The 12,476-nt window shown below is 46.9% G+C and overlaps 1 protein-coding gene and 1 long non-coding RNA gene across 3 annotated transcripts in view; one reads left to right on the top strand and one right to left on the bottom strand.

Annotated features, from left to right (window-relative positions):
- Positions 1-12,476, bottom strand: part of ROR1 (ROR family WNT receptor 1) — a 328,168-nt gene that overhangs the window by 277,897 nt on the left and 37,795 nt on the right. The window lies entirely within an intron of this gene.
- LOC148505685 (uncharacterized) overlaps positions 5,821-12,476 on the top strand; it is a 32,589-nt gene continuing 25,933 nt past the window's right edge. Inside the window, exons 1-2 of the long non-coding RNA XR_015869856.1 lie at positions 5,821-5,875; positions 9,013-9,170. This is a non-coding gene — a long non-coding RNA (uncharacterized LOC148505685). The remainder of the gene's footprint in view (positions 5,876-9,012; positions 9,171-12,476) is intronic.

Raw genomic sequence — 12,476 nt, forward strand, 5'->3', positions numbered from 1 at the left:
CTTCCCCTTTGATGCACCTATTACAGGCTATTTTTGGCCAGCTATCCGGCTACTATTTATGTCAGTCTGCGGAGCTGATAGTGTTGTAGAAGAATCAGCGTTGCAGACTCAGAAAATAATGTTGGGACAGGTCTAGCCAATAGAGGAATAGAGGAAGGGCCTTGCTGCTGTGTCCTAGTAGAAGTCTGCCAGCATCGTGGGTCATAAGATAATTCAAGGTTGCACGGTTTTATCAACACCCCCTCTGGTGGTGCTTGGATTACTTGGTTTGAAAACCCCCTCCGTAAAGTTAAAGGTTGCTATTTTCCAGTTAACAACTAGTGATGTGGCACTGGCATTTCGTAAAAATATGGAAGTGTGCAATGAGCAACCAGACGAAGTTGCTGAGCAAATTTTCAGTATTCAGGTTCACACTTTCTACCTCAGCATGGGAAAATGAAAGGAACGACGTTGGGAAACACTGAACTAGGGTTTCAGTGCTGCACAGTCGCAGAGAAGGTAACGCAAAATGTAACCTGAAGTGGGAACAGCCATGCCTGACTATTCCTAGGCTACATAGCATTGTCTGTTACCCATAGTAATGAGACTAAACAATGTAACTCCAAAGGAGACCAGGACTTGCTGCATCTTCTAAACTAACCAATTCGTAATGGAAAATATATTTATTATAAAAGGTATGGAATAATGGAGAGAAAGCATAAAGCTCCTTGTACCAGAGTTATACGATTTAGAGGTTCCTGGCTCCTAAAATTCACTTAAATGTTTCCATAGAGGAAGTGAGCTGGCAGAACATTGTTACCGCCTTAATCACACATTACAGAAGGTTTTATATAAAATATATTAAGAAATTGGCTAATAGAGAATGATATTTTACTGCAGAATACTGACTGCAGACATGGATTACAAGGCAGTGTATTTATATCCAGCAACAATAATCCGCTGGACGCAACGTGATATTATAGTATAATAAATGTAGCGATAGGATTGTATGGCGCTTGTGCTGGGAGCTTTGATCAATTAATCACTGTGCGGGAGATTCGTTAGGCTCCGATACATGTTCACGTGGCAGTTCCAGATCCAAGTCTATGAAAATGGAGTCTGTAACAGCCACGCTAACACACCGGGATGAAACCCTCCTCCGCTGTACTCGTAAAATGACTCATTTCTGCTCTTGCCGTAAAATTACGATTTCGCGTTGACTAATAAAATATCCCGGTCTGTGCTCTGACACCTATTTAAACCAGAGCGCTTCCCGAGGAGTGCCTTAGCGCGGGGTTCGCCATCCATATTCTTCTTTTAAGAGTCCTATTTTGCCACTCGTAAAATTCCTGTGAGATTTCCATAAAATGCCAATGAAATCAATGATTACGTGGCACTTGGAAGCCAACGAGTAATAAACATCTCTCAAATAAATCTGTTTCTCCAGTATATAAAACAGCATTGGCCCTCGTAAACTCCAACCTGCAGCAGCAAACATGAGAGGGAAATGCAGAGCTTAGGGGTCTATTTAAGAAGTGGTTAAGAGCCACAATACCAGCAAATAGCTGTATCCATGCGACTTACTATTTAGCAAAGGGTGAACCTGTAGAAATCAGAGATTTATCTGCCATATCCCTTGTTACAGGCAGCTCTACGGGGGCCGCGACTGACCAATGGCGAAAAGCTTTGCGTTTTGTTGCAGCCAATGCCATCTCAGATGGGGGTTAGCTTACACGGTCAGTGGGGGTACAGTGAGTCCAAAAAAGGCTTTGTTGGGTCCCCTCAGCTGACATGCGCCAGTGCTTCCTCTTTGGCCGACATGGTTAGGTAAATCTCCCTCGCCGAGGAGGGGAGTTTTGGCCACGGTTCTCTTTGGAGCCCTGGCATGGAAAATTGTGGCGGTATTTTATTGTTGCAATATTCAGAGATACATAATCATAGGTGATATCACCCACGTAGCGTCAATGACAGAGAGACCCCCGAGTCATGAATTGTAGCCGAAGTTAAATGCAATAGGACGTCAGTAGTGGCTTTTGCAACACCAGAAATAGGTGAAAAGCATAAATATATTGGAGGGAATTAATAAAAGGGTGTAAAAGTTAATTCCACCCAAGACAAGTTTCATAAGTTAAACATAAACGCATATTATTACGTGACTTTTTCTCACTCCACTCAGAAAATATGAGGCATGGTTGTTTTGGAGAAAGCGTTGATCAAAAGTGGAGACCCCCGTTAAAATAAAACTTTGCACTTACGCCCTGTTTGCAGGATCGGCAGGCATTCACCATGCCTGGGACGGGCCGCATGCCTGCATTAAAGTGGCCGATCATTGGGCCTGATTCAGAGCCGGACGCTATTTGCGCTCGCTCGTTCAAAAAAAGGGGTGGCTATTCAAGTGAACCATTCGCTCTTTACGGTCTGTTCACGCCTCTAGGTCTGAACGAGCGAACAAAACTTGCGGTCGTTTTTTGGAAAACTACGCCCCCTGGCCGCTCGCATCCTACGTCATGTCCGCTATTTATTAGATTAATCGAGTACATCGACCAGCGTATGAACTGCTCGCTATTCTTGTAATTGGTTTTTCCTACCACAATCTTGCGAGCAGTTCTGACTATAAAATAACCCAGTGACGTGGTCAATGACGCTGCGGTATTAATTATGCACACCCATAAAACGCCCGTTTTGACCTTTAAGCACGCCTGCGTTTGGATCTCCACTCCCCGTTTTCAAGCACCTTCCCGTTACCACCCACATACGCCTCCTCATGTCACTCAAAATAGCAGGCATTCGCTATTTAGCGAACAAACGATTTTCTGCCGCACTGACTGGTTCGCAAATGCGTATTACGATCCGTACGCATGCGCAGTTGTGCAAACATCGCTCGGAACGAACGAGCGGCCGCTTACGAGCGGCTCTGAATCAGGCCCATTGTCCCCTCCTCCTGTGAATTCCCCATTCATGCAGTACTGATAGGTGTGTTTTGCATTTCAACACGTCGAATTCTTCCCTTTAAGCAGCAGACAGGCCCAGGCCTACATTCTATCAGGTTAGCCGGACGGAAGCCATGTAACCTCTCCGCTATATAAGCCAGGCATATGACAAGATGTTTGAGTTGGTCCCTCAGATTTTATCCCATTATCCTCTGCCAAACAGTCCAAGGGGATCACACGTCATTAACCATTTCTCAGAAATGCTCAGGTTCTGTAGCACGAGGATTCACGGCCAAGTCCTATGTCCCACCTTTTATACTCTCGTATAGTCTTGAAGTATGTACGTGAACCAACGAGAGACTTTGGGTTGCTTTAAATTAGTGGTCAATTGATTAACAAGTAACGTATGAATGTCCTTGAGCCAAGAGCTCTCATCAGAGGCTTTGTCAGGAGAGTTCGGAGACACAAGGCGGCCACTTAAGATCATCTTAAGATCACCCGGACCCGCAGCCTGCGCCGAGGTTTACTCACTCTCTCTAAATACAAACATGTTGGTATAATAGGAGCAGACAAAGCTATCCATACTCCAGTCTGTTCTCCAATATGAAAAATAAATATAATATTCAGACATTTCTTATTTACGTTTATTGGTGTGAGACAGATATATTTATCATCCATCGAATACCACAAAGTGCAATACTATGTATGTAAAAACTTCACATATCGCTACAGAACTCAAAATGCTTCGGGTATTCTATCAGAAAACTGTCCCGTGCTTCACTGTAACCCATAGCAACCAACCAATTGTTTGCTTTCATTACTAGCAAAATGACAGAATCTGATTGGCTGTTTTGTTAACACCATCCCTAAAGATGTATATTTGGCAAAAAAATAAAGTTGTTGTCCTCTGCTATCAGTCACTGAGTTGCTCCTTGATTTCTCATGTAATAAGACTACACACAGATTGCAAACTTGGGGCTGATTCAGAGATGTACGCTAACGCTATATTTACACAGCAGCTGGGTGATCATATGCCAATGTCGCAGCCTTCGGGATTTGTAATGAGACGCCCACCTGCGGTTTCGCAATTCCAAGCAACTGCGTATAGAGGCGCATCTCGGTCGCAGATCAGACGATTATCGTCCTTCTGAGTAACCATATGGTTGCGCAGAATGCAACCGCCAGAACGGAGATGCTGGTGCCCTTTTTAGGGCATATGGGAAACTGAAAACAGTCACGACGCGTCTGCGTTTGGGTCACCACCAATGGTCCCTGCCTGTCAATCACTGCGAACGACAACGGTAACGGAACTTGATGCATGGGTAGTGCGACTCATACGTCATCTGCTTTGTTTGCACATGACAGAGTGAACATATCAAACCAATCCGTTCTGATCTACTTGATGACACTGTGCAAAAACTGACTGATATAAACCACCAACAGCTCACACGCTGGGTCATCCATTTTCTGGGTTGAACCAGTGTAAGAGAGAACGCAACCTATCACTTCGCTCAGATGCAGTGACATCACTGATTACTAGCGAATGGCAAGACTCCGTCAACATCAATGTCACCGGAGCCTGCTGAATTAATTGAACACAATCTAATGAATATCGGTTCCGAGCACAAAATGGCTGCCGTCTGTGTGTAAATGACAAATACACTTTAAACCTGTCTGAGGTAAAATAATTTTATGCTACTTAAATGTGAAATTATACTGAAACCTCCCGGATTGTCCAGGTAACTGATGAGTTTTGGGAAGCTCTCCCTGACTCCCATGAGGGGAGGGAGCCCTAAAGTAGGCTTGATGATGTGATTCACTGCAAAAAGTGCTGTAATGGACCTGCTCCATGGCAGTGTGATGTAGCAATTCGCAACATAATTACATAGGTGGAGAGCGGAGTCGTGATGATGCAAGTCAAGGTATCACGTTACCAATTATCGGCACCGCACTTGCCCATTGGCTATCCCCAAAAGTCATCAAGTATGCTATACAGTGAGCAGGAAAATCTAAAAGCAGCCTAAGCACGTGACGCAGGGGTTGCTTTAAGCTGCCCATGCCACATCCTGTCTTATGGATAAAAGATGCTGAACCACTAGGCCAGAGGTTTCTAAACTTGGTCCTCAAGACACCCTAACGGTCCAGGTTTTAAGGATATCCATGCTTGGGCACAGGTCACTTAATTAGTACCTCAGTCTTTTGATTTAACCATCTGTGCTCAACCTTGGATATCCTCAAAACCTAGAGTGTTAGGGTGCCTTGAGGACCGAGTTTGGGAACCTCTGCACTAGGCATTATTCTGCAGAGACGCGTACTCATAGGGATCAATGATCCCTACTGCATCAGTGTCACTCCTTAGGCCTCACTATTTACTGAGGTAACATTGTAAAGCAGTGTGGGCTTTAGGTTAGACATTGTTTGGGGATTCTAGTACAGTTGTAATGTTATCTACTGACAGATGCCCTTAAAATAATTATGCCACCAGTCAGTTAATAATCTGCCACTAAACAATTGGAGTCCCACTAAGAGAGTCATATTAACAAAGTGCAGAGATGTAATTACAGGGTAACATGGCTCATCCCCCCATTCGCCCCTCCCCACACACACACTAACAGAGCCCCCACTGCCGTGACTGAGGTGTTTAATATTGGAGCTCTGTGTTCCGTACCTGACAATAGGCCGTGTCACCCACACGTAATTACTTACTGAGTCCTTTTACCCATTAAATAATTTACAGCTGTAAATTTGGCTACCAGGACAATGCACTGCGAGGCCCTGGCCAAATGGCTCTTTAATTGTTTTTAATGCATGACAAGCTGGTGAATACACTAAGATCCCAGTTCTCCTCAGGCAGGAAACGAGATATTTTTTTGTACTTTGCTGAGGAAAAGCTTATCATGCGCTTAGAACACCTGCCTTCACTTAACCCGAAGGGACATTCTGCCTCCGCTAGCCTTTTCAACAAGGTCAGTAAATCAACGGGGGCCCCGGCTTCTTTGGAAAAAGAGCTTTTTTCTCACTAAACAATATCTCACCCAACAGCCTTTGAGAACTGGGTCTTTTTCCTTGTGAATTGCAAAAAAAAAAAAAAAAAAACCCTCTATCCGAGGCACCGCAGGAAAATCAGGACAAGGCCGTTTTGTTCGGCTGTTCAATGCAGGCTCCCCTGCTCACTGGGCCAATCAGTGCCTTCATATGAGGTCAGAAGTTATTCGCATGCCCCTGCAGCATTAGGAATTGCGCGAGATGGCCCTGGATTTTTTCTTTTCCGAGTGCAAAGCTACAGGGAAATATCTGACCTCGACAGATGAAGCTGCTTGCTTACCAGAGGACCACCTGGTTGTTATGCTTTACTGTGCAATAGAAAATAGGGCCATTTGTTTTATTGCGTATGGATAATTATATTAGAAGTAGAGCAATGAGTTACAGATTTCATAAGCGCATTACATGTCGACAAGATTTACTCCTAGTTAATTTGATACATCTGATCAGTTGGGTTGGGTACTTGATGCCAGTGCTCGGGATTCCGACAGACACTTGTCGGTCAGTATCCTAACCCTCCCCCTCTCCCACCCCGCTTAAGGTTAGGCTTAAGCCTAACCTTCCCCCCTGGTGCGTAAACCTAACCTCCCCATCCCCCGTTGGAGACAGGCGCGGACCCCCAGTTTTGGCAAAACCACCCTCAAATGTTCTAGTTTTGGTAAAACCACCCTCCAGTATTTTGGCTTGGTTTTGGATTTCATTAATATTGATAAAAACAGCTAAAATCATGGAATTTGGACATGTTACATGCAATCCAAACCCGAAATTCAGTTTTTAAATCAGAGTTCCGAACTTACAGCACACCCAAGACTCGGTTCTACTCCCAGCCGGGACTTGAATCGACTCGAAACCCCAAAGTTCTGGTGTGTTCAGTTTTCAGGAAAACACGAACTGCACATCTCTAGTTCATACATGAGATTCTTTCCATGACTGATATGTGTATCACCTACAACTGGGGGTCATCCAGGACAGAGACTTCTAGAAACTGTACTGAAGTACTTTTTATTAATTAATTCCATGTCAGGAAAGAGCGAGGCCAGTCCCCAGTTTAGAATGGGTCCTTCAAAATTCTATGCTCATTTTAGTATGGCCAAGTATATATTAGTAAATGTTTTTTTATTTTACTTTGCTTATAACAAATCAGTAAAGAAAAATATAAGAGACTCAACTACTGTAATGCATGTATATATAATAAATGTGCAGAGATTTTGATGACCAATCTGGCTGTTTTGGAGCGAGATGACCTGAAATCGTAGCATGTGGGTGATCAAATAAAAATCTGAAGGTACAGATGTGTCCTTTTATACTGTGGCTCAAGTGTTGCCAAATAGCTCCTCTCAGCGGAATGGGTATGTAATGCCCGCTGTCAGGATGTCTCCTGTCAGAATACCGACAGCGGCATACCAATGGTTGCTGTTCCGACAGGTGTCAGGTAAGTATACTTCCCCTCCCCCCTTCCCCCCTAACCGTCCCCTTTTGTAGCCTAACCCTCCCTACCCCGCACCCTAAACCTCCCCATTAGTGCCTAAACCTAAGTGCCTAGCCCTAACCCCCCCCCCCAGTGGTGCCTAACCTTCCACCCTAGGGGTGCCTAACCCCCCTCCAAAACCTAACCCCGCTACGTGCCCTAAACCTAACCGTCCCTCCCCCCCACGGCTAACGCTAAGGGCGCCCTGGGCTTACTTAGTTCGGACTGGCGTCCTTTGGCGTTCCGGCGTCGGGATTAAGATAGGCAGCGGTATTTTGATGCCTATCTTAAGTCCCTTGTTGGGATACCGATGTCGGTATTGAGACCGCCGGCAACTACATCCCCTCTCAGGACCCATGTGCTCAGTGTCTTTCTTGCTAAAAATGATTTGCATAATTAAAAGTACTTGGCTAGTGTACGCCGAGGTTTGTGACATTTGCACATCTGTGTGTGCGACTGAGTCTGAATCTGTGTAAAGGGCTCCGATGCAGCGACCACAACTTTTTCTTACGTAAAGATCACCGGTGCTTCATCTGTACGTGTGTAAATCCAATGCCTGCGCAGTTAAAGTTGCAGTCCGGCCGCTCTGGAACACTGCAAGCTGCTTTTTGCTGCGTCTGCGATGCGACTAAGATGCAAAGTTGAAAGAACAAATACGGTACGCTACTCGTCTCGGTCGCGCCGGCCCTCTTTAGCCATTTGGCGTAAAGACGCTCAGTTTATGAGGAGACATCTGTATTGGGCATAAGCATGGTGTATATTGAACAATACAGCCGGTTTGTGGTTATTGGGATACAGGAAACATTGGCCCTGATTCAGAGCCGGACGCTCTGACCAGAGCGCTCGCTCTGAATCAGGGCCCTCCTCCATTAATATGGAGCGTCCTCCTGGACGCTCGTATAGCTGTGGGTCACCACCCACAGCATATACGAGCGTGCAGGATGATGGTCGCGATGGTCAAGATGGTCATCGCCACTGCGAGCAACAGCCTGCGGTTGAGGTTTTCAACCGCAAGGCCAGGAGTGATTTTGGCTCTATCAGAGCCAAAATCACTCCCACTGACATCACTAGTGATGTCAGTGGGGCCGGCTTCAGACGGTAGGCGTTCCCTTGGGAACGCCTCCGTCTGGCAAGCACGCCCCCGGTACGCCCACCAAAGGGGGCGTGCTGTCAGTCAAAATCGACAGCACGCCCCCTTTGATGAGACACTCCGAGTGAAGGAAAGTCCCTCCGTCGTGCGCATGCGAAGTGCAGACCATCGACCCACTTGCGAGCGGACAGCCGCTCGCGAGTGGGTCTGAATGAGGGCCATTGTGGCTTGTTAGTTTTGCGAATCTACCGAACAACCAGATACGTCCAAATATGTCCGATTGGCTCAGTCCACGTGGAACAGATCCAGCTGGATCGCCGTGTGTGCAGGAACATCTAGCTCAGGCAAAGACAGTGACACAATCAGCTTTAATAAATCAGCCAAAACAAACCCACCCGTCAATTCATTTCTCTATTGATCACTATATCTGTAACTACCCCCTGCCAGGACAGCGGGGTCTCCTCAGATCTCTCAGAAGTATCATTCCAATCCTCTCTCCTCAGGCTTTGAACTTACTGGAAGGAAAATCCATTTGCTGGGACTTTAATAAACACTACACACAAGGGAAGGCCCCTCGGTCCCTACCAAGAATTTCGCCCCACAACATATTTTCACAGTAAGAAAAAGAGAAACTTCTCGTACAAACAGTAGTGATATCAAGGTAACAATACTGACCTATATTATTCTTACCTCCAGTTTTATTCTCACTCTGTGCGCAGCGACTTGTACCGACCTTATACTCAGTGTTTCAAAATAAATGAATTCAAAAAACACTGCTAGTTTTTGTATTTAGAAAATCCTGCCTCTATGTAATTAACAAACAAGCCCTAAACCAATTATTGCACATGATAGTATTCTGCAATGGGATACAGCAGCGTATGGAGGCAAAATATAGCTAAACAGGTTTTTTATTTCTTATTTGTTTATAAAGATTTATGTACAGAGGGGGTCATTCAGACCCGCTCATGAGCGGCAGTACGCTCGCAAAAGGGTCGATGTTCCCCCACTGCGCTTGCGCGCGACGGAGGGATCTCCGTCGTGCGCATGCACGATACCCGGCGAGCGACGGGCTCTCCATCGCTCCGGGTCTCGCACCAAAGGGGGCGTGCTGACGATGTTGATTGACAGCACGCCCCCTTTAGTGGGCGTGCCGGGGCTGTGCCTGCCAGACGGAGGCGTTCCCATGGGAACGCCTACCGTCTCAAGCCGGCCCCACTGACATCACTAGTGATGTCAGTGGGAGTGATTTTGGCTCTGACAGAGCCAAAATCACTCCAGGGCTTGCGGCAGCGAGACCCTACCGCAGGGTCTCCGTCACAAGCCCGATGGTCGCGATGGTCAAGACCATCGCGACCATCATCATGGACGCTCACTATAGCTCCAAAAAAAGTAGGAGGGCCCTGATTCAGAGCGAGCTCTGAATCAGGCCCAGTGTTTGCTCTTAATTGTGGGTATGTGGCTGAAAACTCTAATGCACAATGTATTGGGGATTTATGGGTGAATTAGGGGGCATGTAGGGTGTTCAAAAGCCGTGACAGTGGCACTCGCCCAGCTTGCAAACTTACATTCTATAGCAGGGATGGGGAAGCTCAGGCCGTATAAAGCCCCCGGAATCATTTAGTCTGGCCCTCGGGAGCTTTTTTCTGCAAGCCTCATCTGGCTAGCAGGGTGCCTAGAATGGCCCCCTGCAGCCAGAACCTATGCAGCAGTGCCGCCTGGAGCGTCCTTAGGATGCTTCAGACGGTCACATCGCTGCCCTTACAGCTCCCTGGAGCATCCTCAGGATGCTCATGGCATTGCTCTGATCACTGGCGATTGTGACCCCTCCTCCGTGTTATATATCACAAAATGGTCCTCGGCAGAAAAAAAGGTTCCTCACCACTGTCCTATAGCATCACCTCATGCAATCAGCTTGCTTTTAGATATGGGACAGCACTTGTACATATAGAATGGTCATTTCATAATATGATCCCCAAAATATTATGATTCTATTACACTCTGTCCACCTACAGTTATTATTGTCAATTTAGGATATATCGGAAGTACTCTGCTTTTCTACAGTCATATTTAATGGTGGCCCTTGACCTCTTTCTGCAGGGGAACTAAACTAAAGTAAGCAAAGACGCCCCCTTGCTCCCGGGCATGTGCACAAAACAGCGAGCCGGCTTCTAGGGACTGCTTCAGCTGCAGGTAGGGCGGCCCTAATAGCAGGGGAGAGGCTTCCCATTGGATGCGCCCTCTGCTAGCTGGTCTGGACTGGCAGTCCCAGGGGCAGAAAACACCTCCTCCTGAGACTGCCAGAAGAGCATGTGATTAGCAAAAAGCGCTTCCAATGGGAATCCACTGCCACTATTAGTCACATGCAGGGGGCCAGGGGATCACACTGAGTGGGGGTGGATTTTACTGCAGAAATATGACATCATCACTTGAACCTTCATGTCACAAAGAGGGGATTGTGCCGAAACCGTCCTAAGCCACCTGTCACACTGAAATACCATCCAGTTATCCCATCACCCGGAAACAAAACACAGAAAGGGACATTTCAACAAATTATAAATGAAGTATAAAACATATGTGTTGTATTTTAAACAAATTTAGCCAAATCTGCCACAATTGAATGATAATTAGTTTCAGATCTGTGACATCTGGCTGGTGCACCTGTAAACTGTATAATCTTGGGCAATATAAAGTCCTTGTAACGTTGCTGTTGTTTAGTTTATAGTCGGCCTTTTGACATTTCTATATGATAATAAGAACAAAACACTGCGATATGTTCAAATGTATAAATGTGTCTAACCTGCAGGTGACCACCCACAGCTATAGCGAGCGGCCAGGAAGATGGTCGCGGTGGTCAAGACCATCGCGACCATCGGGCTTGCGACGAGACCCTTATGGTAGGGTCTCATTGCCGCAAGCCCTGGAGTGCTTTCGGCTCTATTTGAGCCGAGAGCACTCCCACTGACATCACTTTTGATATCAGTCGGGCCGGCCCCAGACGGTAGGCGTTCCCACGGGAACGCCTCCGTCTGGGCAGCCACGCCCCCAGCACGCCCACCAAAGGGGGCCTGCTGTCGCTCACCATCGACAGCACACCCTTTTGTAGCGAGACCCATAGCGACGGCTTGTCCGTCGCTATCCGGGTCTAGCGCATGCGCACGACGGAGCCGCCTCTGTCGTGCGCATGCACACTGGGCTAACTTCGACCCGCTTGCGAGCGCTCAGCGTTCGCGAGCGGGTCTGAATTAGGCCCTCAGTATGGATTGCAACTGCGATTGCAATAGCGATTACGCACACAGTCTCACTGAGAAGATATACTAATCCTCTGCGATCGCTATGCCGTCGCAGCCAACATAAGGACGCCCACCTTACCTTACACACATCCGTAATGCTTAGCAAGACTGCAAAACCATCGGTAACTTCGAGTACCATCGGAGCCTTACACACACTTGCACAAGCCCTGACCTTACTCAGGAATTGCTAACCTCATCGCACGCAGTGAAAGTCCAAGTTGCATATGGCATCACAGTGGATAATTTATGCACGACTCTGAAACAGCGTTCAAACGCACTGGCACGCCTACGTTTCGCCTACCCACCCCCTCCTGGTCAACTTCCCCAAACAGTACCCCCTGTCATCACTCTGCGATGGGTCTGCGTAGTCACTGCCACCACAGTCCCGATCGCAGTGGAGTGTTCACGCAAGCGCACTGCATACGCAGAAATTGGCCGATTGCATGTGTAATCGCAGTTGCGTTCGCTGCTGAAACAGGCCCAGAGTCCCTTTAAAATCTGTGACGTCCGCAAACAATCTCAGCTAAATGTGTCTATCGCCTAAAATACACATCACATCTTAGATCATTACCAGACCTGAACACTTATATACAGAAAACGCCCAGCCGCTAGAATTGTCCGATTATGTCATCTGTTTAATTAACTGGCCCAAGTGTGTCTGTAAATGTAACGTGGGC

This window comes from Taudactylus pleione, unplaced genomic scaffold (assembly GCF_031769625.1).
Source record: "Taudactylus pleione unplaced genomic scaffold, aTauple2 ptg000442l, whole genome shotgun sequence".
NCBI lineage: Eukaryota > Metazoa > Chordata > Amphibia > Anura > Myobatrachidae > Taudactylus > Taudactylus pleione.